Raw genomic sequence first — 23470 nt, 5'->3', positions numbered from 1 at the left:
GCACAGTATAGGCTTAGGAAATGGTGACACCCAGTTAGGAAATCCTAGAGATATAGAAGATATATCTGGAAATGTAGGTGGGCCTAGGTTATAACATACTAATAAGGTCAGAGGTTTTTGTTTAATAAGGAGAAGTCACTAAATGTTTCTGGTCGGGTGGTACCTTGATCAAAATACGTTTTTGAGGGGTGCCTGGGTGGCTCAGTTGGTTAAGCTTCTGACTCTTGGTTTCAACGCAGGTCATGATCTCAGGGTCATGACTCATGGTCATGACATCAAGCCTGGCACTGGGCTCTGTGCTCAGGAGGGAGTCGGCTTGATCTTCTCTCTCTCCCTCTGCCCCTCCCTTCACTCATTTTCTCTCTCTCTCTCCCTCTCAAATAAATAAATAAATCTTTAAAAAATACATTCTTAAGTGATTAACTAAAAGCTGGGCTACTTTTTAGCATTCCTGCTGTTGGAGAGGGTGGGATACTATTTGGGGGATGGAAAAAGGCAAAAGGAACTGCCTAAAAACTCCTATAATAGACATTCTTTTCTCCTTTAATTTCTAATACATTTCATAGCCCTTGAGGGACTCAACTTATTACAGCTCTCTGTGTTATCATCTTTCCAAATAAACCAAACACTCTTTGGAAATAAGGGATGTTGTTCATTTTCGCATCCCCTGGAGCCTTACACAGAGCTCTGTTTAAAACAGGTTCTAAATAAATACTTATTGAATGGATGTAAAAATGGATGGATGAATGAATGAGTTAGAAAAAAAGAATGACTCTAATAGAGGAATTTAAATATCACGTATCCTGAGTGTCCCTAGCATTTGTCCAAATCTTGAGCAGCAGATCATGTTGCAAATCTTGACTGTTACTTTCTAAATGTGTGAACTTTTCTAAGTTTCTCGACTTCCTGAGACTCTAGTTATTATTATTTTTTTTACTGCTGAAATGAGGCTAATAATTCTTACTATTTCTCAGTGGTAGTGTGAAGATGAAAAGGAACATTGTGTGTAAGGCACTTAGCTTGTTACTAGCACAAAGCGGGAACTCATTAAGTAGCATGGCTTAATATGTTTTCAGCAGCCTCCTAGTGATCGACAGAGCCCAAAATGGCCCCTTGCCTTTTCTTATTCCTTCATTTATTCATTCATGCATTTGGCTTTCTGTCAAAAATATTAATAAGTACCTATTATTAAGGACCAAAGGGAGTCTACTTGGTAGATGTAGATTTCGAGTCAACCTGTGTGAGCAGGCATGGCTAGTCCAAGGAACTGTGAGTACAGTTGTTCCCCTTGACCTGCAGTTTCACTTTCTGCTTTCCATGGTTTCAATTACCGGCACTCAACCACAGTCTGGGGGCTGATGCGCCTTCTGATGAATTAGCAGGTCAATAGTAGCTCACCTCACTCACTGACGCAGCTCACTTAGGCATTTTATCATCTCAGAGCATCACAGGAAGAAGAAGGGTGAGTGTAATACAGTAGTTTGAGAGACCACATTTACGTAACTTTCATTACAATAACTGTATCAACCTAAAATTGTCAGAAAGCAACAATTAAGCAAAAGGGTTTATTTGGGATCAAAGAAGTGTAATTCAGGGTACACAGATTTGGGCAGCCACCCAAATAGTGTCTCACAAGGGAGCAGAAGTCAGGCATTTTTAAACAAAAGGGAATGCCTGTATAGGTTGTTTACAAAGAATTTTGATTGGTGTTGGCAGCAAAAAACTGATCTTTGCTAAACATAATTGGTTGCTAAAGCTGTCACTTACCTAAAGTCTGTTACCGTAACAGGTTGCATGTGTTCTTGCAGAATCCTTTGAATTTTTGCAGTTTGGCCCAGTTCAGAAGTCCATGGTTCTACCTGGTGAGAATGAAGATATGCCTAAGGCTCACCTTCTTAATAGACTCTAGTTTGTTAAGCTCTATCTTAAAACCCTGTGAGATAAGTGACTCCATTTTGTTTCAGCTTTCACAATAGTTATAATTGTTCTGTTTTATTATTGTGTCAATCTCTTACTGTACCTAATTTATAAATTAAGCTTTATCATCATTATGCATGTATAGGAAAAAAATAGAGAGAGAGTGCCATATTATCCGAAATGCAGTTCCAGACATTCGGCTGGGGCTCTTGGACCATATCCTCCCGTGGACAGAAGGGACTACTGTAATCTGTTGGGCTGGAGATTTAAGGGTAAGAAAGTGTAGTTATGAGGCTGGAGAAGTGAGCTAAGTCAAGCCATGGTTTTTGTGTTAAAGACTTGTGCATTTTTCACAGCTTTGAGAAGGAAGTCCTAAATTCCCTACTGTTCATCCACTTCAACCCCAAATGTCTTCTTACTTTGGTCTAGCTCTCTAGATCCCTTTCTGACTGCAGAGTAACTCATGTCTTAGGAGGTACAGAGGATTTCCAGAGAGTTATGGCTGCGCTGGGCGGTAGATTGCTCTTTGCTGGAATCCAGCTGTCTCTTTGGACCTGCATTCTCAGCCTGAGAAAGGATCCAGCTGGGACTGACTTGACTCAACTTGCAGAACTCATTCTATACACATGTGTTCTCTGAGAGCTGACTAAGGGTCCTTAGCTGGGGGTGTTAAAAATCAATATTTGTCAATGTGTTTGAATATGAAAGGTCTGGTGCTGGCTGTGCAGGGAGAATCTGAATAGAGCAAAAGAATCAGAGGCATCAGTTGGTTTCACTGAGCACTGAGAGTCTTTAAAAACAAAAGTTGTGGGACGCCTGGGTGGCTCAGTGGGTTAAGCAGCTGCCTTCGGCTCAGGTCATGATCCCAGCGTCCTGGGATCGAGTCCCACATCGGGCTCCTTGCTCAGCGGGGAGTCTGCTTCTCCCTCTGCCTCTGCCTGCCATTCTGTCTGCCTGTGCTCACTCTCTCTCCCTCTCTCTCTCTGATAAATAAAATCTTTAAAAAATAAAATAAAATAAAAACAAAAGTTGTGGGGCGCCTGGGTGACTCAGTGGGTTAAGCCGCTGCCTTCGGCTCAGGTCGTGATCTCAGGGTCCTGGGATCGAGTCCCGCATCAGGCTCTCTGCTCAGCAGGGAGCCTGCTTCATCCTCTCTCTCTGCCTGCCTCTCTGCCTACTTGTGATCTCTCTCTGTCAAATAAATAAATAAAGTCTTTAAAAAAAAAAAAAAAGTTGTGTTTTCTCCCCTCCCTGCCCCCACTGGGGTTTTTAGTTCCCTGAACAAAACCATCATCTGATGCAGAGAAGGTGGGGTTGCAATGCTGTGTTTTACCATCCGCCCATTTACCCTCCCAGATGTTACAGTATCACCCATTTGGCATTACAGGGCTCTTCTGTTCTGCTTTCTTCCTTTGGAGTGCTAGCTAGGAAATTGATTTTTTTTTCTTTTTCAGATTGAGTGAGGCAAGCAAAACAGGATTGGACAGGGGATGGGGGGGTGGGGGGAAAATGACCTCACCAGACTCACCTTCCAACTCTGAAAAAGAGTAGAAATGAAGTCCAAATTAGGATACATCCAATCTAATACTCTGATATATAAGCTCCTTTTTCTGGTTGGTCATGCTGATTCTGTTCTGTCCGCGTTAGTGGTCTTTGCCAAGGGACATTTATTTTCAGAATGAATGCTGTCACTAGCCTTTGGCCACCCAGATTTTATAATTTGGAATATGCCTGCAATAAGGTTGGGTAAACAAAAGCTCAGGGTTTTGTTTTGCTTTTTTAAAAAATATTGGATTATCTACAGCCAAGAGGACAACTCCTCCTGGCAGCCATGATCTCGGATGTGCCAAATGTGTATCTTCCAAGATGGTAATTAGCTAATCTGATAAGAGCCACTGATGGGTGTGTTTGGTACTTGACCTGTTCCAGGGTCTTTACCTGTGCTCTGCAAGGCCCTTTAATCCTCACCACCATCAATGAAGCGTGTGGTATTATTATTCTATTACCAAATGATAAAAATAGCTCAGAGGGGCCAATGATCTGTCAACAAGGATGAGTCAGTCCTTGGAGAGTTTGAGTTAAACCTGAATTTATCTGATCCTCAACTTGCATTTATTCCCCTGCACCCTTAGCGCAAAAGGTAGAGAATTTGGTTTGCATTCTTACTGGTATGTTTTTGAGATGATTGCCCCTCTTCTTTGTGGGTCTGTAGGCCTAAAAATGTCAATCTTTAAGAGAAATGCAACATGCGGGTAGGCTGCTGAGCGGGCAACATTGCTCTAGCCAGAAAACAAGGCCACTCTTTGTTGACATTTCCTCTTGTACTCACAAACATTTTTGGAAAGAGTCCAGGTTCATATAAACCAATAATTTCTCCTCGGTGTTCACATACACACTATGAAGGTCCTGGAATCTAAGAGCGGCTTGAGAGAATTGAAACTAGAATTTTGGATATAAGAATGAGCATTTGGGCACCCACTTAGGCTCCATTTCTGGATAAATATTTTACTTGCTGCGTTTTCCTGGGTGAGTTACTGCATGTCTTGGAGATTCCCCAATTACTTACCTATAAAATGGTGCTATAATATTACTTTCTTCCCAGTTATTTTGATGATTTAATGTGATAATTAATGTCGGTACTTAGCACATAATAGGTTGTTCATAAATGATAAGTGTTAGTATTAGCTTGAAGTCAGAATATTTGGATCTGAGTCTAGTTCTTCTGGAGAAGTAATACTTGGTAGTGAAAACTCACTGTTAAGCCTTTCCTTAGTTACTTAATATTTATGTGGCCAATGTAATGCAGAACCAGTGCAAACAAACAAACAAACAAACAAACCAGACAAAACAAGAAAACCCAAAAGACAAAACAAATCAAAATACCCCATAAAATAAGGGGTTTGAATTAGTTCCCAGTGTTTTCACTACCAAGTGTTCCTTCTCTTAATCTTCATCTAGTACTTGAACTGCATTTATTACTACTTAATTTGTTTTCCTATCTTTAATTAATCAAAAGTTTATATATATCTGAGCATGCAGCATGAACAGTAACTATTAAGCCAATAATAAGAAGACTAAAGAGAAACAAAGAGATAGTAGATTTTATTAATGAGTCCATGTTTTCATTAGCAAATGAATCCTTGCCATGTGCAAATATTCAGTTTCTAGTAGGTATTTTTTGAATATCTAAAAACTGGATTCAGAGATCCCTGCCGATGCTTTCTTCGATCCCTGGAGATAGGAGAACTCCAGATTTGGCTCTACTGGACTTGTCTGACATCCCATTAGCTGCAGCAGGTCTTCAAAATTCTGGTCCTGCCCATAAATTTCCCTAATCTAATACTTTTTTTTTCTTTTAATTTTTTGCTAAACTAACTCACCATTGCTAGCATTCATGTACTCTGTTCCCCCTTAATTGACATTGGGCTCTCTCAGAGCAATGTTGTCATTTGGGATCCTTGAACCACAAAGCAAAGTCCGTGGACCAGCTTCATTAGTATCACCTGGCAGCCTGTCAGAAATGCTCAGTCTCAGACCCTATCTGGGACTCACTAAACCTGAATCTGTTACTGAATAAGATCCCTGGGTGGCTGATGAATATATTACGTTTGAGAAGCAGTGGATTCGAATCTGGATTAGAACTCCACATGGAACTGTTCTCTGGTATAGTCCAGTTCCTGACCTGTTGCCTCACGCAAGCCTCCTACCTGGAAGTTTTGTTGTTAAGCTTAAGAAAATCACCAATAATAGCATATTTCATGAGCCTATTAACTGATCTATAAACTCAAAGTGCATATTGTTTCTGAATTATTATATAACTTTTTTTTTTTCTGAGAATCACGATAACAAGCACACTTTAAAATTTTCTTTTATAATTCAGACATTTCTTCAGAATTATATCACCACCCCTTGTATTTCTTTTGGAGATTATGTACCTCCTTGTCAGCTCTGTCTGGGTATGATGAAGTTATCCATCTATGCTTCTGCCTCTTCTTGAGATTTATTAAGTCCTCGAAAACGTTGATATGGAGACCATATTTGACTCACCCCTGCACTCTCTCTTTCCTTCTCTGTGCTCCTCTGCCTGTGCCTAAACAGAGTTGGCCCTTCATACATACTTGCTGAATGAACAATAGATACAGTGCTACTTGACTGCATCTCTCTGAAGATCCAAAATGGCGGCCAGTGCCCGGGGTACCTGTGCCACCTGTTTAATAGGGTCATTAAGAGAATCAAATGAGACTGGGCATGAAAGGGCCCTTGTGAGCTGTAAAACACTGGGTAAAATGAGAGAGGATTATTAGGCATATGTGGTCTGGCAGGGTCTTACAGATGGCAGTCACCTGTCATTACAAAAACTGTCTTTAACCAAAGCTGAAATGGTAGTGACTTCTGAGGCTCTGAGGCAGTGAATTGTAAGCTGTTGCCTCTGCTCCATCTTGAGCCGGAGATTCCATTTGCTATATGCATTTGCTTCTGGTCTGTGTGTCTGCTGGTGTACTGGGATAGCATGGCTACCTTGTCCAGCTGGTGTGCACACCCTGCTTTTGGGAGCTGTGGGTGGCCTTCTGGGGTGCTGCTCTTGGTTGACAAGGGCTCTCTCCTGTGCCACAGGCTTGCTGTGTTTATGTGCTGTGTGGCTTCATTAAGGGAGACTTGTTCAGACTGTTTCATTGGGACAGAGCAGAGTGGAGTAGATGTTTATCTTTTTACAGGGCAAATCAATGAGTAATTTTCTGGTTTGAATGCTATATTTAATACTCTGGAGGAATTCTGTCAACCGTGTCCTATTTCAAGGTGGCTTTATTAAAGAGATTATTAAAAAAAAAATCTTACTTAAGATTCCTAGAATATGCTTTTTTTTTTCTTTTTTGCTTCAACATTTCCAGGGAGTAGTTGCTTTCCCTATCCTGATCCTATGTGCATTTCACTTAGAAGTAGGCCATGTACTGACAGCATGCATGTGTATAGGTAAGCTTTCTCTGAATGCCGTAAAGTAGGAAGGCAGACAGACTCTTCACTCCATCAAATCCCAAACCCATGCTCTCTCCTCTACCGCATGTCAAAAGCAAGGATGGAAAAACACTTCTACCTGTCAGTAATTGGCCAACTGCCCAAACAAAGGAGAGAAGTGGGTTGGGGGGCTGGTCCATGGATGACCAGTGCCTTGTGTGATCATAAATAGGGGAGTAGTCCAGTTGTGGCTTAAATCCCTTTCAGTAATTGAATCACTTCCAGTTTGTGACCCGAGTGGCTTCAAGCTTCAGTGCCTTTTTAAAATTTTCAGCTTCTAGTCCCATATCCCAAAGCTGGATCCTTTGACCTAACCTCATCAGTGTACAGAGAACAAAAACAAAAAGGAGGTTTAGAGAGTTCAAGTGACTTGTTCAAAGGCGTACAACTAACATAAAGCTGGGACAACATCCTCTGCTGGTAAATTAGCCCTATTATCTTCACAGAGGAATAGCAAAGTTCATAGAGGTGGGGAGGACACAGTTCTTTTCACTGATAGAACAAAAGTTTGAAAGTAACTTTAGCTGTGGGCGAGCCACTTAGATACTCTCGAATATCTTTCATATGAATTATTCTAATCCATAACATGAGATACCAGTAGTACCTACTACAGGTTTTGTAGGTATTAAATAAGCTCATGTTTCTAAATTTGTATGACACTGCAGGAATATCATAGATATATGAGACTCCAAACAGACCCTTCCATTTCTGACATATTAGAATTTGGGGCTGTACAAACACAGAGTTGTCATTCATCATGTACTAGAAAGTATGCAGATGGGGGTACCTGGGTGGCTCAGTTGGTTGAGCTTCTGCCTTAGACTCAGGTCCTGGGATCCTGCCCTGCATTGGGCTCTCTGCTCAGCAGCCAGCTGGCTTCTTTCTCTCCCTCTCCCTCTGTGATCTTTCTGGCTGTCTCTCTCTCTCAAATAAATAAATAAAATCTTAAAAACAAAACAAAAAAAAGGGAAATAAAGTATGCAGATGTTACACATACAACTTAGAGAATGTGATCCTATAACAAAACCGAGATTTCCTTACATTGAGGATGGCAACATAAAGAGATTTTAGCACTGATTTTAGATAACTCTTCAAGACAGTTTTCAAAGCAAGGTCCAGTGCAGTGCAGCAACCTTCTCTGACTGGGTAAATTTCAAATATGGGGACTGGTTGCTTTTTCTCTAGGGAAAAAGAGGTCATTCGTAAGATTTTGTGGGAATCCATTCTTTGAGGCATATTCACATTGGTACTGCCTTAGCCTTATGCAGGAGGACGTGCTGTATGACTAGACACCAAGGGAGGCAGTCCTGTGCCACGGAAACCGATGCTGTCCTACATCCATGGCCAGTGCATCCATTTCCTAAAGCCCCTGGATTTGCAAGTGAGATCCCTTGGAAGTGAGGCACTTTGTGGAGCTCAGTGCCTCTCTCAGAGCAGTTCTCACAGTCAGCTGTAGATGGCGATGTTGCACCAAGAACTTCCTCCAAAGTGGCCGTGGCAGGCGGAGGAGCATCCCGCAGTGGCCTGCTGAGGCTCAGCTCTGAATCCTGCTTCAAGTTCCTCTGGTTGGCCATAACGCAGCGGTTCCCCTCCTGAGCCCCTGCTCACCCATCACTCTCACCCCCTCTCCAAGCCAGGAAGGAAAGCTCCGGCTCCCCCCCAACCTCCTCGCCTACTTTCCTGTCCTTTACGCAAGTCGGTGATTAATGGCCGCGCCAGTGAACAGTTGAGAGGGAGAAGGTACTTGCGTAATGGAACAGCAGACAGATTAAATGCAACCGGGTGCCGAACCTCTTTAGCGAGAGCATCCTTGCAAATTTGTTTTCCCTTCCCTCCCACCGCGGCCCCCTTCTCAGAGCAGAGGCAGGCGCAGCCACTTCATTAATCAAGGAGCTTTGCAGGGGCAGATGAATTTGAACAGCAAATTGTCACTTACAATCCTTCGCTGTTTCATGTATCCCTGAGCACTGGTTATTTCATCGTCACCAATTAATCACGGCAGCCACAGAAGCCACCTTGGAGTTTATTAGCAGAAAGCAGGTTGTATCTTCCCCCAGGGACAAGCTTTTTTTCTGTTATTTCAAACGTGAAGAGTACTTTTGCTTTTAGGTTTTTTTTTTTTTTTTTTTTTTTTTTTGGTTGAAAGACACACCCCAGTTGCTTCCTATCTTCTTATCTTTCTATGTTGATCATTTATTAGGCTTTTCCCAAATCTTACTGCATTTCCTTGCTGTAAGGACTGGAGCACTTTCAATTGAAGGTTGACCAGAAACAAACCTGAGGCAAGAAACCTTTTTACCTCTAGCCAGGCCACCGATAAGAATTATTTAAAGAGATTCTCAAAAATACTCAGGCTCTTAGGCCACATCAAAGTCAAATTACGGCCAAATTTCTGGAGCCCAGATTTGGGAATGGTTATTTTTAAATCATCTAATGTGATTGGTAGCCTGGATTGACAACTGCTTCAACCTTCCGTTCCTTGCTCACCTGTAATAGGTGTGTTCATTTATAAAATGAGGGATTTAGATAAGTGATGTTCATAGTAATCGCATAATCCTCTTTAATTTCCAAAATAAACATTTTGAGGCGCTCCCCTGGCTGAATCACTAATGTGCGTGCAGTTTCAGGGCTGCTTTGGTGACATCTTGTGTCTCTCTTTCCTCATCACCTTTCCCCAAGACAGACAGCTTTTCTGGCCATGTATTTGCATAATGCATTTCTTCTGTTCATTCATTCATTTGTTTCAACGAACATCTGTTGAACATTTTTCTTTGAGCCAGATCGAATCTCTGCCATCGTGGATCTTAAAACTCAACAAATACACAAATGACATTTCATTACAGATACAATAAGTGCAACGAAGTAAAAATGCAGAGTGCTGTGAGAGCATTTGATGGAGAGACTGACGGTAGCATGTGAGTCAGAGAAGGCTCCCCCAGGAAGTGACATTTACAGGGAGAACTGAGGGTTGACAGGAATTAGGCTGGTGGGTGTTGAGTGAAGAGAGGAATAGGGTTAGAGGGGAAGGAATGATCTATGCGAAAGGCCAGTGGGAAGGTGATATATTAATGCTAACAGGGAGGGACCAGATTACGTAGAATTTTGTAGGTCATTTTGGGGACTTTATCTGAAAATTAAAGGGAAGCTATTGCGTAATTTTAAGAAGAGGAGTTTAAATGCTTAGACTCATGCTTTTAAAAATACACTTTAAAAGAAGAATTTCCAGAATAATGGCTAAGAGAGAACCTCAAAAACTCTCACCTTCATAAAAGCAACAGTGGTGAGAATTGTTAACACCAACTTTTTCAGAACTCTGGAAATTAAGCAAAGGCTTGCAAAGATTTGTGGACTGTTAACTTAAGAAAAATGGTTGAAGCTCAGAACCATGAGCTTGTCATGTTTTAGCTTGCCCTATTTCAATGTTCTACTTCCCAACTCTGAGTGTCTTAAAAAGTAGTAGCTTTGCAAGCATGCTGGCTATGCAGTGAGGAAGCCTGACAGCCATGGAGGGGGCATAGAGTTGGAGGCTCTCCAAAGCCCTATCCCAGGAGAATTTTAACTATTTGACCTGCCTGGCAGCTTCCCAGAAGAAACCCCAACCACCAAGCTACTTTTTATTTCATCTGATTCAGAGGCCATTCAGTGGGATGCGCTCTTTCTCCAGGGTTATTTGCTGACAATCAATTGGCAATTGTTTAATATCATGACTGCGTAAGGCTGTGACAACCAGTTGGGTCAAACAGGAGACTGACCAAAAAACTCAAAAAGGAAAATCGGTGGTCCACCCATATGTGCAGGGCTGTTCATGTACTCAGAAAAGACCAGGAAGGCCCCACCTTTCCATTACTGGCTGACCTTCAGAGTCTGTGCAAGCAGGCCATAAAGGTTGAGGCACGTTTGTAAACATTTGGAGTGCTGAAGATTTGACGGGCTACACACACAGAGCCCCACAGCAAAGGATGGGAGACTTACTAGTTCAAGGTATTTAAGATAACCTGTCCAATCATTAGCCACTGGGAAATGCAAGCAGTTATTCCAGTCAGTAGTTAGAGATAACAAAGAATATAGACATTGCAGAATTAGACCAAGAAATTCACCAAAAAAACAGCAGGAGTAGGGGTTTGGGCGGGGGGAGGGACTCTGATTTTCAGAGTCACCACAGCATATTATTTATAATTTTCAGGTTAAAAAAATAAACTAAGAGACATGCAAGGAAACAGGAAAATGTGGCTACACACAGTAAAAAAATGCAGTCAACAAAAGGCCCTGAGGAAGTCCAAAAGTTAGCCTTAACTCTGAAGACTTTAAATTAGCTATTTATGTGTTTGTTCAAAGAATCAAAGGAAACCATGTCTAAGAAGTTAAAGAAAAGGGTAAAAACAGTGTCTTTCCAAATAGAGAATATCAGTAAGATGATAAAAAAAAAATAAAAAGAATTGACTAGAAATTCTGGAGTTGAAAAGTACAATAACTGAAGTGAAAAAAAGTGATTGAAGGATTTCAATAGCAGATTTGCCCTGGTAGGAGGAAGGATCATTAACTTAAAGAAAGGTTAATTGAGATTATACATTCTGGATCAGAGGGAAAAAAGGAATGGAGAAAGACAAATACAACCTCAGAGACATGTGAGACAAACAAAGAAACAATAGTGGAAGGAGAGAAGAGTGACAAAGGTGTGGGTGCAAAGAATATTTGAAGAAATAATGGTCAGAAACTTCCTAAATTTAATAAAAAACTCAATTTACACATCCCAGAAATTCAATGCTGTTCAAGCAGGATACACTCAAAGAGTTCCTCACCTAGGCACATCATACTCAAATTGTTAAGAGCCAAAGACAAGTAGAGAATCTTGAAGCAGCAAACAGAAGAATAACTTGTTGCATACAAAGGACCTACAAAGGATACTCAGTGACATTAATGATTGGCTTCTTGTCAGAAACCACCAAGATCAAAAAAGCAGTAGAATGATACCTTCAAAGTACTGAAAGAAAATATTATCAACCAAAAGTTCCACATCCAGAAAAATATACTTCATGTGAAATGTGAAGTGAATGTGAAGACAGCCCAGATAAAGAAAAAGAGAATTTGATGTCAGCATTTATGCCCTAGAAGAAATACAAAAGAGAGTCATTCAGGCTACAACGAAAAGATATTAGGCAATAATTCAAATCCACATGAAAAAATATAGTATGCTGATAATGGTGACTATAGAGGTAAATATAAATAATAGTAAAAGTATTTTTTAAAACATATTTTCTCTTGATATTTAATGTAAATGATAATGTCATAAAGCAATAATTGATACTCTAACAACAGAAATACAGAAGAAGGCAGTGAAGAAGGAATTGAGGAATTAAAAAATACATAAGACATACAGAAAATAATTAGCAAAATGGTAGACATAAGTTTTACATCATCAGTAATTGCACTAGATGAAAATCAAGTAGATAATCCAACCAAAAGGCAGAGATTGAAAGGTAGATTAAAGAATTATCCAGCTCTGTGGTTTCTATAGGAGACACATTTTGAATTTGGAGACATGATAGGTTGAAAGAAACATGATGGAAAAAGTTACATCTTTACAGTGACCAAGAGAGCTAAGTGCAATAATAATATTAGACAAAATAGACAAATGTTTTTACTAGAGACAAAGGACATTTTATATGGTAAAAAGTTCAATCCATGAGAAAAACATAAACATGGTAAACTTGTTTCTAAAAACAGAGCTCCAAAATAAATGAAGCAAAGCGGACAGAATTGAAAGACAAAAATTGTTATTTGTAAAAGATCAACAAAGTTGGCAAAAACTTTAGCTAAACTGACAAGGAAAAAATGAGGAAGTAATAATTGGAGACTTAAATGCACACTCTTAATAATGGATATAACAAATAGGTGAAAGATGAACATGGAAATAGAAGACTTATACTACCTGTAACCTGTCTATACGTAACAGATTATAGAACATTGCACCCAGGAACAGTAGAATATATATTCTTTTGAAGCGCATAAGTGAAATTCTCCAAGATACATGATATATTAGAACATAATACAAGTAGTAGTAAATTTAAAAGGACTGAAAGTATACAAAGTATGTTCTAAAACCACAGAGGAATGAAATCAAATACAAACAGAAATTTGGAAAAGCCAAAGTATGTGGAAATTTTAAAACATACTTCTAAATAATCAATGCGAGAAGAAATCACAGGGAAAATTAGAATCTTGAGATGAGTAAAAATGAAGACACAACATACAAAAATCTAGAGAATACAGCTAAGGCAGTGCTTAGAGGAAAATTTATACCTGTAAATGATGATTTTTTAAAAAAAGATCTCAAATCAATAACCCACATTTCCAGATACCATTAAGAAAGTGAAAAGACAACCTACAAAATGGTAGAAAATATTTACAAATAATATATCTGTTAAGGAACACTGATCTAGAATATATATAGAATATTTACAACTCAACAATAAAAACAACTAACATAGTTACAAAAAATGGGCAATGATTTTTAAATAGACATTTCTCTAAAGGAGATAAATGATCAATAAATTAATAAAAAGATGGTTGATATCAATAGTTATTAAGGAGCTGGAACTCAAATCCATTATGAAATATCACTTCACACCCATTGAGGTGGCTAAAATCAAAGCTAGTTATTATAAGAGTTGACAAAAATGTGGGAAAATTAGAATGCTCATACATTTTTGATGGGATTAGAAAATGGTGGTGCCACATTGGAAACCAGTTTGATAGCTCCTGAAAATGTTTAACAGAAGTATATCACTGTGAAATTCTCCCTTTAACTATATACCTAAGATAAATGAAAACATATGCCCACACAAAAACTTACAGATGAATGTCAAAGCATCATTATACATACTAGCCAAAAAAGTGGAAACAACCTACATAACTCTCAACTGATGAATAATAGATAAATAATAGGTAAAATAGATGTGGTTTATTCATACAAGAGAGTTTTATTCCAACAGTAAAAGGGACTGCAGTACTGATACACACTAAAATTTGGATGAACCTTGAAAACAGTATTTTAAATAAAGAAGTCAGTCAGAAAAGCATACATATTGTATGATCCCATTTGATCTGGAATAACCAAATCTATAGTGATATAAAGTGGGTTACTGGTCGCCAGGGGCTGCCTGGAGGGGCAATGGGAGTGACTGCTAATTGGTATGAGGTTTCTTTTGGGGGTGATAAAAATGCCCTATAATTGTATAATGGTGATAATTGTATTTAGTGAGTATATTAAAATCTGGTGAATTATATGATTTAAAACAGTACATTTTATGATTTTTGGATTATATCTCATAGCTGTTATAAAAATACTACTTTATATGCTTCATGGATATGTATGGAAAGGCAAGAATGTATATACACAGAGCCTATTTAGAGACAATTAGAGCAATTCAGGTGAATGATAGTGGTGGCTGGGATTAGGGTGATAGCATAGTTGATAGAATTGGAAAAGTAGCAGATTTGAACACTATTTTGGTGGCATATGTAATATAAATTATACTAACATTTATTTAATTTTCTGGTTCTATGGTACATTCTCTGTGAATACCAATTCATAATCCTTCCAACCACCCTTACCGGTAGGTGCTATTTTAACTAACATTTTCCTAATGGGGAAACTGATACAGAGAGATGAAGTCAGTCTGTTCTCAGTATATCTGTGTAAGGAGCTTAATAAAATGTTAGTATTATTTCTTTTCTTTCTTTCTTTCTTTCTTTCTTTCTTTCTTTCTTTCTTTCTTTCTTTTTTTTTTTTTTTAAAGATTTTATTTATTTATGTGACAGAGAGAGATCACAAGTAGGCAGAGAGGCAGACGGTGGGGGGTCGGGGGGTGGGGTGGGGGTGGTGGAAGCAGGCTCCCTGCTGGGGCTCTGAGATCATGACCTGAGATCATGGACCCTGAGATCATGACTTGAGCTGAAGGCAGAGGCTTAACCCACTGAGCCACCCAGGTGCCCCTGTTACTATTATTTCTTAAAGGAGCATAGTTTTGGGAAATGTCAGATGATCCTGATTCCAGTTTGGAGGCTGCTTTTCTCATTAATTTCATATTGTTTCACCTTGGTACTTTTGCACCTCTACATATATACTCCTGGATTATTTCTTTCCTAGATTTATGTCCCTTCCTCCATGATTACAGATGAGTAGTAAACCCAGTCTAAGCCCAGGCCTCCTCTTCCTCATGGAAAGGATTACGAGAAAACTCCACAGAGACACCCACAATGTTGCCCTCACAGTGCTTGCAACCTTAACACCACCATCTGCTTTCAGTTGATCAGCACTCCGGTCATTATACACCTTATCCCTCGTTATGTCAGTGATACAAAGAAGCCATAGACAACTGGTTCTCCCTACCTGTTCTTTATACCATCAGGTTTTGCACATCCTCTGATCTCCTTTCTCTCCTCCTTCCCCAACTGCCGAGTCTTTCCCCTCTGCCTTCTGAAACTATTGTCTATTATCAGCAAAAGTCTAAATTTCTTCAATCTCCTCTTTGAACATTTTCCTCTTGAATTTCAGTCTTGAATTGAATGAAGTATTGCTTCTCATTTCTCATCTCTTCCCTATTTTCTTCCTCCTCCTCATTCTCCTTCTCTTCCTTCTTCATTCTCCCTCTTCTCTCTTTTTAATGATTTCATCTGGATTTATAACAACAATTCTATACTCGTGACCCCCAAAATTATTTACCTAGGAACTGTCTTCCAAACTCTCTCTGTCCCTATCTCTGTTTTTCTCTCTTGTTTTTTTCCTCTGCTTCCAGCATCCTCTGAGATTTTTATCTCTCTGTTGCATACTAGTAGTATCATTACATCTTTGCCATGTCATCTGTAGGCTATTTCCATGACAGCCAGAGAGATCTTTTAAAAACCCAAGTGAAGGGGCGCCTGCGTGGTTCAGAGGGCTAAGCCTCTGTTTTCGGCTCGGGTCATGGTCTCAGCGTTCTGGGATTGAGCCCCGCATCAGGCTCTCTGCTCAGTGGGGAGCCTGCTTCCTCTCTCTCTCTGCCAGCCTCTCTGCCTACCTGTGATCTTGCTCTCTCTGTCAAATAAACAAAAAGTATTAAAAACAACAACAACAACAACAACAACAACAACAACAAAACAAGTGAAATCTTGTCACCCCTGTGCTCCAAAGTCCTGCATTGACTCTCCATTCCTTTTCTTTTCTTTCTTTCTTTATTTTTTTTTTTTTTAAGATTTTAGTTATTTATTTGACAGAGAGAGATCACAAGTAGGTGGAGAGGCAGGCAGAGAGAGGAGGAGGCAGGCTCCCCCCTGATCAGGGAGCCCAATGTGGGCCTTGCTCTCAGGACCACAAGATCATGACCTAAGCTGAAGGCAGAGGCTTAACCCACTGAACCACCCAGGCACCCCTTGACTCTCCATTTCAACTGAAGCAGAGGACAAGGCACTTCTAATGGGTATCTACCCACCTGTTACCTTTCCCGGGTTTCGGCACCAGATGTCGCTCTCGGCCCGCAAGAACGACCCGCAGAGGAGGTGAGTGGCAAACTTCTTTATTGACAATCTTCAGCCCCGGGACCCTGAACACCGATTATAGCCCCAAGTTATAGGATACAGTGGATAGAAAGTAACCAATCACCATACAACACGACTAATATGACACCCAATCAGAAGGGACACAGATGACTTCAACCCAGATCATGCGGGGAGCTCGTGCCTACTGACGTGAGCCCCCGAAACTTATTGTTCACTCTGTTTTTGTGCCGTTCCCATGGTCGTGGTTAATCTTATACTAGTCCCGATCCTTCAGTACAGGTTGTGCGTTGCCTGGAGCGCTCCCACATAAACATTCACCTGCCCTTCTCCTCAAGCCTCGCCTAGTACGTGACTCCCAGCTTCTGCTGCATGGCTCTCCACATTACCTGTCACTCTTCTTCTAAGTTACTCATTCCCCTCTGTGTCAAATCTCCAAGTACAATGCTGATGCCAGGACACATACTCCCTAGAACTGTCTTCCCTTAGATATCTGCATGGCTCATTCATTTACTTTCTTCAGGGCTTGCCTCAACTGCCACTATCTTAATGCCAGTCCACTCTAACCACCTTCTTTACAATTGAACCTTCCCTGGCTCCACATATCTGATTCTTGATTCTCCTTGCTTTTTTCAACTTTTTCTATTTTCAGTGTGCTTATAATTATTAAACATGCTATTTGCTTCCATCATATACTATGTTCAGATTATAAGGTCCCTTGGGGAAGACATTTTTTTTTTAAGGTATGGTTTATTCTCCAGTGTATTCCAAGTAATAACAAGAACCATATGTGACACAGAGCAGGTGTTAATATTTTTTGAGTGGGTATATAAGTAATTCTATGTTCAAGCATTATTATTTATTGGAGAGTACAATGAAATGTTTTCCATCCCTTTGAAAACATACAACTAAACCTTGACTCCAACACACTGCAGATAAAGAAGGAAAGTTTTGGACTTTTTTTCCCCCCAACACACAAGAAACAGCATCTATAAAACTCGCCAAGGACAGCTCAGGAGAGATTCTGTCAGACCCACCATAATCAAACTCTCCAAAATCTTTGCCTTCCTTATGCTTTATTAAATTAGGCCACCTTGCTGAAAGGTTCTGCTTTAAACCACTATATTTTAAACATTCTTCTTTTTTATTTTTGTATGGAGTATCAAGTTTTCTTGTTGAAATTTTTTTCTTTGTGTTATAGATTCTCTTCATCTCTCTCTCTTTTTTTTTTTTTTTTCCAATCCTCCTGTTCTTTTAAGTTTAATATTGAAATTTATCTTCCCACTGTCTGGGTTCCTTCCTCTGATAGTATTAGGTCTTTTGGACTCTACCTTTCTCCCTGCCCATCACAGAATAAACTAGGTTAATGTGTTAGATACTTAAGGTTTAGATACCTTTTGTGTATCCAATTGTGTCTTAGGTTCTGGGGGACATGCCAAAGGAAATTAAGTATGTGATTCATATTTGATAGGACTTTCTTAATTACAAGTGGTAATAACCCAGTTTATGTTGATCATCAAACCCAAAGGAAGGTTGAATAATGTGTCTATTGCATTAGGAAGTGCTAGGCCACAGAAATATCTTAACCAGGGACTCAAGTACCATTAGGGTCCTCTGCCCCTCCTTTACCTTTCTTGAGAATATTGCTTTATTCTCTTTCCCTGCAATTATGCTCTGTTCACATGGTAGGAAACCCAATTTTTGACAACTCACAAATTTCATGGTTTATGGTTTGATCACAGAATGGGGACTGTTCTGAGATTCTCTCTGGCCCAAATACTATATACCTAGAGGAAGGGTCTCATCATCCTAGTCAGGATCTGCTGCTTACCTCTGTGAAAAATGTGATAGGTTGATATTTTACAAAAATTGCTACTTCTGTGAAGCCAGTGGCTGTGAGCTTACATCTCCCAGAAAAGCAGTGCTGTTTAGATGAATCAGTTTATCTTCTACCTGAAACCTATAATCGCAAAGTCTGTGTTTTCAGAGAAAGACTGAACAATAATTGAGAGAAGTATGCATTTAGAGCAAAGTTTATAATCAGTCAAACTGCATAGAAGGTTGTTGAAAAAAATGGAGCAACTATAAGGTGATGGCATCCATGTGAAGAATTTTGAGAGGTTAATATTAAACCAGTATCATGTAAAGTTGAATTTTATAAAGAGAATTTTATAAAGAGTAAATAAAGAGATTATTTACTCCAGTGATTCCTACACTAGAGAGTGCCTGGGCCCTTGAGGATCCTGGAAACAGAGAGAGTTTTCTATGAATGATTATTTTTCTTTTTTTTAAACATATTTTTATTCTATTAAATTTCTCTTCCACAATACAAAAAACAGCAATGATGTCAACAACAAACCTCTAACACTGTAAATAAACAAATTTCACAATCTTCCCACACTCCATTTTCATTGCTTTCCTTGATCTTAGAAAGATATTACACATAAAGACTCATGGGAGTTACTTCTTTTCACAAAACAGTGTCATATTTTACATATGACTTCTAAATTTGAGTTTATTTCTTAGTAGTATGGCTTGGCTATCCCTTCAAGTCAGTAACTCTACCTCTGAAACATTATTACAAGTAGCTACATGCTTTTTTCACAGAAATGAAGTACTACACTTTATTTAATCATTCATTTATTGATTTTGTTCAGATTCTTTACCTCTTTTCTCCTTTTCAAACAATGCTCCAATAAAACTTCCCTTAATACTCTGGCTTGGCAACTTCTATTTTAATAAGATAGAGTCCTAAAACAGTTACTTCTCAATCAGAGGTTATATCTCCTTTAAATTTTAATGGATATTACTAGATGCTTTACAAAGAGCTTGTAAGAATTCATTTTCATACCAGCAGTATATATAAGAATAGTCATTTCCCCATATCTTCAAAGATGTGGTATTGTGTTTTATTTTAAATGTGGGAATATCATTTCATTATTGACTTAATTTGTTCTGATGACTACTGAAGTTGAGTATATTCTTATATGTTTATTGTCAGTTGAAAGGTTTTCTTTCATGATTTTCAAATTCACATTTTTTAATCACATGTTCATTAATTTGTCTTTTTTTTAGGTCCATTTGGAAGAGTTATTTGTATTTTATAGAATAAATTATCTCTTTGTTATATCTGTTGCTAATTTTCTCTAGCCTATTATATGTGGATATGACTTTTTGTTATTTTTTTATACACACATGCACACAGTTATTTTACTATTTTATATATATATATATATATATATATATATATATATATGATTTTCCTTTATAACATTTGAGATTTTTTTATTTTGAAAAATTAAGCAAGAAGAGAACCCCATGTGGCTTATTAGAAGCTTTCATTTTGAGAGTACAATTTTGATGAATAAAAATGGTTGAGTGAGATAATTGCTTAGTAAATGGAATTTTCTTAGTAATTTTCATATTTTAAATATGGAGATTGTGGTGACTTGAACAAAAGTTGACCCTGGTTGGAAAGTGTTTATAGCGGTTTCTGGTCATTTTATGGTAGAAGCAAAAAAGGCAGTATACTGAAATGGCTTATATCTGCCTCTACTTTTGAAGATGAGCAAATTTAATGAATCTGTGAAGTAAAATGTTATCTGAAAATAAATTTAATGAGAACAAGATGAAACTGGCTGCATATTTTTTCCCCACTGACTCCTGTTTTGCTACATGCTTCATTCCACTGACTCCCAACTTTATAGAAAAGAGCTAGTCCCACAAAGTAGTAGAGGAAAGGGTTAACCCTTTACAGGTTTTTAAGGGAACACTTGGGGATAAAATATCTAACCAGATATGGCCAACCTTAAGAACAGATAAGATTTCTCTTAATCTATACTATTTACTCTTGGCACCACAACAATATAGCCCCATGGTAAGACAATGGCATTACAATAGAGAGAAGGATTGCTTATCGTAAACTGATGAGCTAACTTGAAAACACATGCAAGATTTCTGGCAATTGGATGGTCCAGAAAAGAGAAGATGACTTAGGAACAGTAGGAGTCAGGAGGGAGGGACTACAACAAATCCCAGTCCTTAAAGACCATGGTGCTTAGGTATATGAAGTCATAAATTAAGAGCACAACAGTGCTAAGAAACAGAATATTTTTAAATTTTTATGTTTTTAAAGATTTTATTTATTTATTTGACAGAAATCACAAGTAGGCAGAGAGGCAGGCAGAGAGAAAGAGGGGGAAGCAGGCTCCCCGCAGAGCAGAGAGCCCGATGCGGGGCTCCATCCCAGGACCCTGGGATCATGACCTGAGCTGAAGGCAGAGGCTTTAACCCACTGAGCCACCCAGCCTCCCCTAAACAGAATATTTTTAAAACCTTATTGCTCCTGTCATTTTTGACAAGGTATATCACTATGAGAAAATCAACAGGGCCTATTCCCTTGCCAGCATCCTGAATGTTTGAATCAGGCTTCTATGAGTTCCTTATCTACCAGTTGCAAATGTAGGGACAACTCTGCATGTCCCAGTGGAACAGTCTAGGTTTTGAGGTCAGTAGGAACCACAGCTTGAAGTAGGATCTAAAAAATCTCAAATATCAGTTCAACACTGATGTCCAAACTCAAAAGTATTTGGAGCCTGCTGAAAATTTTACCTGAATTATGATTTAGTTTTCTATAATACATCCCTTCCTTGACGATATCTATTTGATGTATTCATAAAATCTTCAGAGACTCCCTTTTCAAAAGTGGTCCATGGGGTTTAGTATTTTGCATTTTGAGGGGCCCTTTCATCTTAAGCTACTTATTGAACTTGCTTTGGTTGTTTTGTTAGAATCCAAACCAGTTACGATGTTGAGGAAATAAAACTAATAATATAATTTTCTTCACTAAAGACAATCTGTCTGTTAGGTTTGTCATTATATCTCCATAGTATCTCCTCAGAGCCTCCTAGAATCTGTTCTGTGTTTTGGAGCTTCCATTCTCTCTCAGGTCACTGCAATACTCAAAATGTCATTCTTATCTTCTATCTCATCCCGATGTTACTTTCTCCAATGTAAGGCCACATTAATATTTCTGAAATACAAATCTCATCATGCTTAAAATACTTTAAGAATATCCTGTCCACACTTTTTATATAGTTTGAACACTTTGGGGGTGGCATTCTGTAATACAGTCTGATTTCATTTTTTGATATTTGACTACTGACAAGTTTTATGCCTCATCTCTCCTTCCCCTTTTGTCCCTATGTGGGCTTGTAAGAAAGCTGGGGTGCTACCTTCTTCAGCAATGTGAGATTCAATCCATGTAAACCCTATCCATGTCCAATCCTTATCCTAGCCCCATGTCCTAATGACAATATAAACCTCAAATTCATCTCTTTACCTTAGTTTCTCAAGCTAGTTTTTGGACAAGCTTGGAATGCGTTCCCTGTTCTTCCCCCCAAAGTCTTATTATATAATTAATAAACATTTTCATGTCCACTTGGTGTGTACGTGGCATCATTAATCTTGGCATATGAACCACATTTTGATGGGAGGTGGGGGTTGGTACATCCTTTTTATCAGCATAGCTACAACATATACCAAGCTTTTCTTTCTAGTGTTGCCTACCTCTACATTCTCATTCAGCCAGCAAATACTTATTGAGGACCTGCCATATGCCATGTATTTTCTAGGCCTTTGGGAATTGGTGGGAAACAACATAGATAAGACCCTGTCTTCTAGTGCAGTGAAACAATAAGTAAGCTAATAAATGAACTTGTGTGGTGATAATTGCCATTAAAAAAGAAGAAGAAGAAAAGGATGATATGATATGGTATCCATGGCAGATAGGATTAGACTGGATCATTAGAAAAGGAGTCATTGAGAAGACGATTGAATATTATAAGCAAGGAGAAAGTAAGGACTGGAGGGACAGGCAAGGGCCAGATCATAGGCTCTAGTATGTCATGTCAAGGAATATGAATTTTATTCTAAGTTCGCTGGAAAACCAATGAATTGTTTAAGCATGATGTGATTTGTGCTTTAACCAATAATCCTTGCTTCTAGGAGAATGAATTGCAATAAGCAAGAATGGAAACATAGGGAACAACTGGTATGCTAAGGAAAATAATTCAGGTTAGAGAAGATGGAGGCTTGAGCAACAGTGGTAGTATTGGGGAAGAGAAGTAGATAGGTTTTGAGTATATTTAGAGAGTCAACTAAAGAAGGTTGACTAATTTTTTTTTGGCTAAGGGTGGCAGGCATGCTTTCTCTGGGCATATGAAACAACATACAGTTCTTGAATACCCCTCTGTGATTTATACTTGATATGCCCTGTAAGTGTCACAGTTCTTGCTGAGAATCCTTTCTTGCCTAGCCCGATCATGTTGGGCTCACAGAGAGTCCCTTCAATACTCTTATCACAGCACTTATCAGAGCACAACGTAATTGTTGTTTTTCTCCCTAAGTAGGAACTTAACCCAATGATGAACATAGGGCTTGACAGTGTTGGCATTTAATAAATCTCTGTCGAATGAGTTAAGTGAAAGCATGCTTTATGGCACCCTGCAGTAGACGGGTGTAAATAAGGCTTTTGAGCCTTGCAACACTTTTAGCATTTGACGAGTACTGCCAAAGGTCAGGGACCCATCCGGAGGATTTCTTTTAATTACTTCAGGAACTCTCAAGAAGAATGATCAGAACATCTTAAATGGTAATGATCTGGAAAATGGAAAGGGGCTTACAAATTGGAAAATGAAAATAGGTAACCTTAGATGCTACAAAATTAGCTTAAAAGGCAAGCTAACTGGAGGGAGGAAAGCAAGTCATCCCAAGAGAGAAAATTAAATTCACCTGAGTATAGGTCAAGTCCTGTTATCTAATACATTAATCTTGCAGGTTTTTTCTCCCATTTCCAAAAATTACTTTTTAAGCTCTGACTGATGTCCTGTTATTTTAAGGTTTATTTTGTACAGTAAGAGTCCCATAGGGGTAAAACAAAAACAAAAACAAAAACACCCCAGATTTTTGGATAGTATAGTAGTAGAAAGTTACATAAAACTGGGAT

This window comes from Mustela nivalis, assembly GCF_964662115.1.
Source record: "Mustela nivalis genome assembly, chromosome: 9".
NCBI lineage: Eukaryota > Metazoa > Chordata > Mammalia > Carnivora > Mustelidae > Mustela > Mustela nivalis.
The sequence above is the reverse complement of the archived record's forward strand: the minus strand, read 5'-3'. Positions refer to the sequence as shown.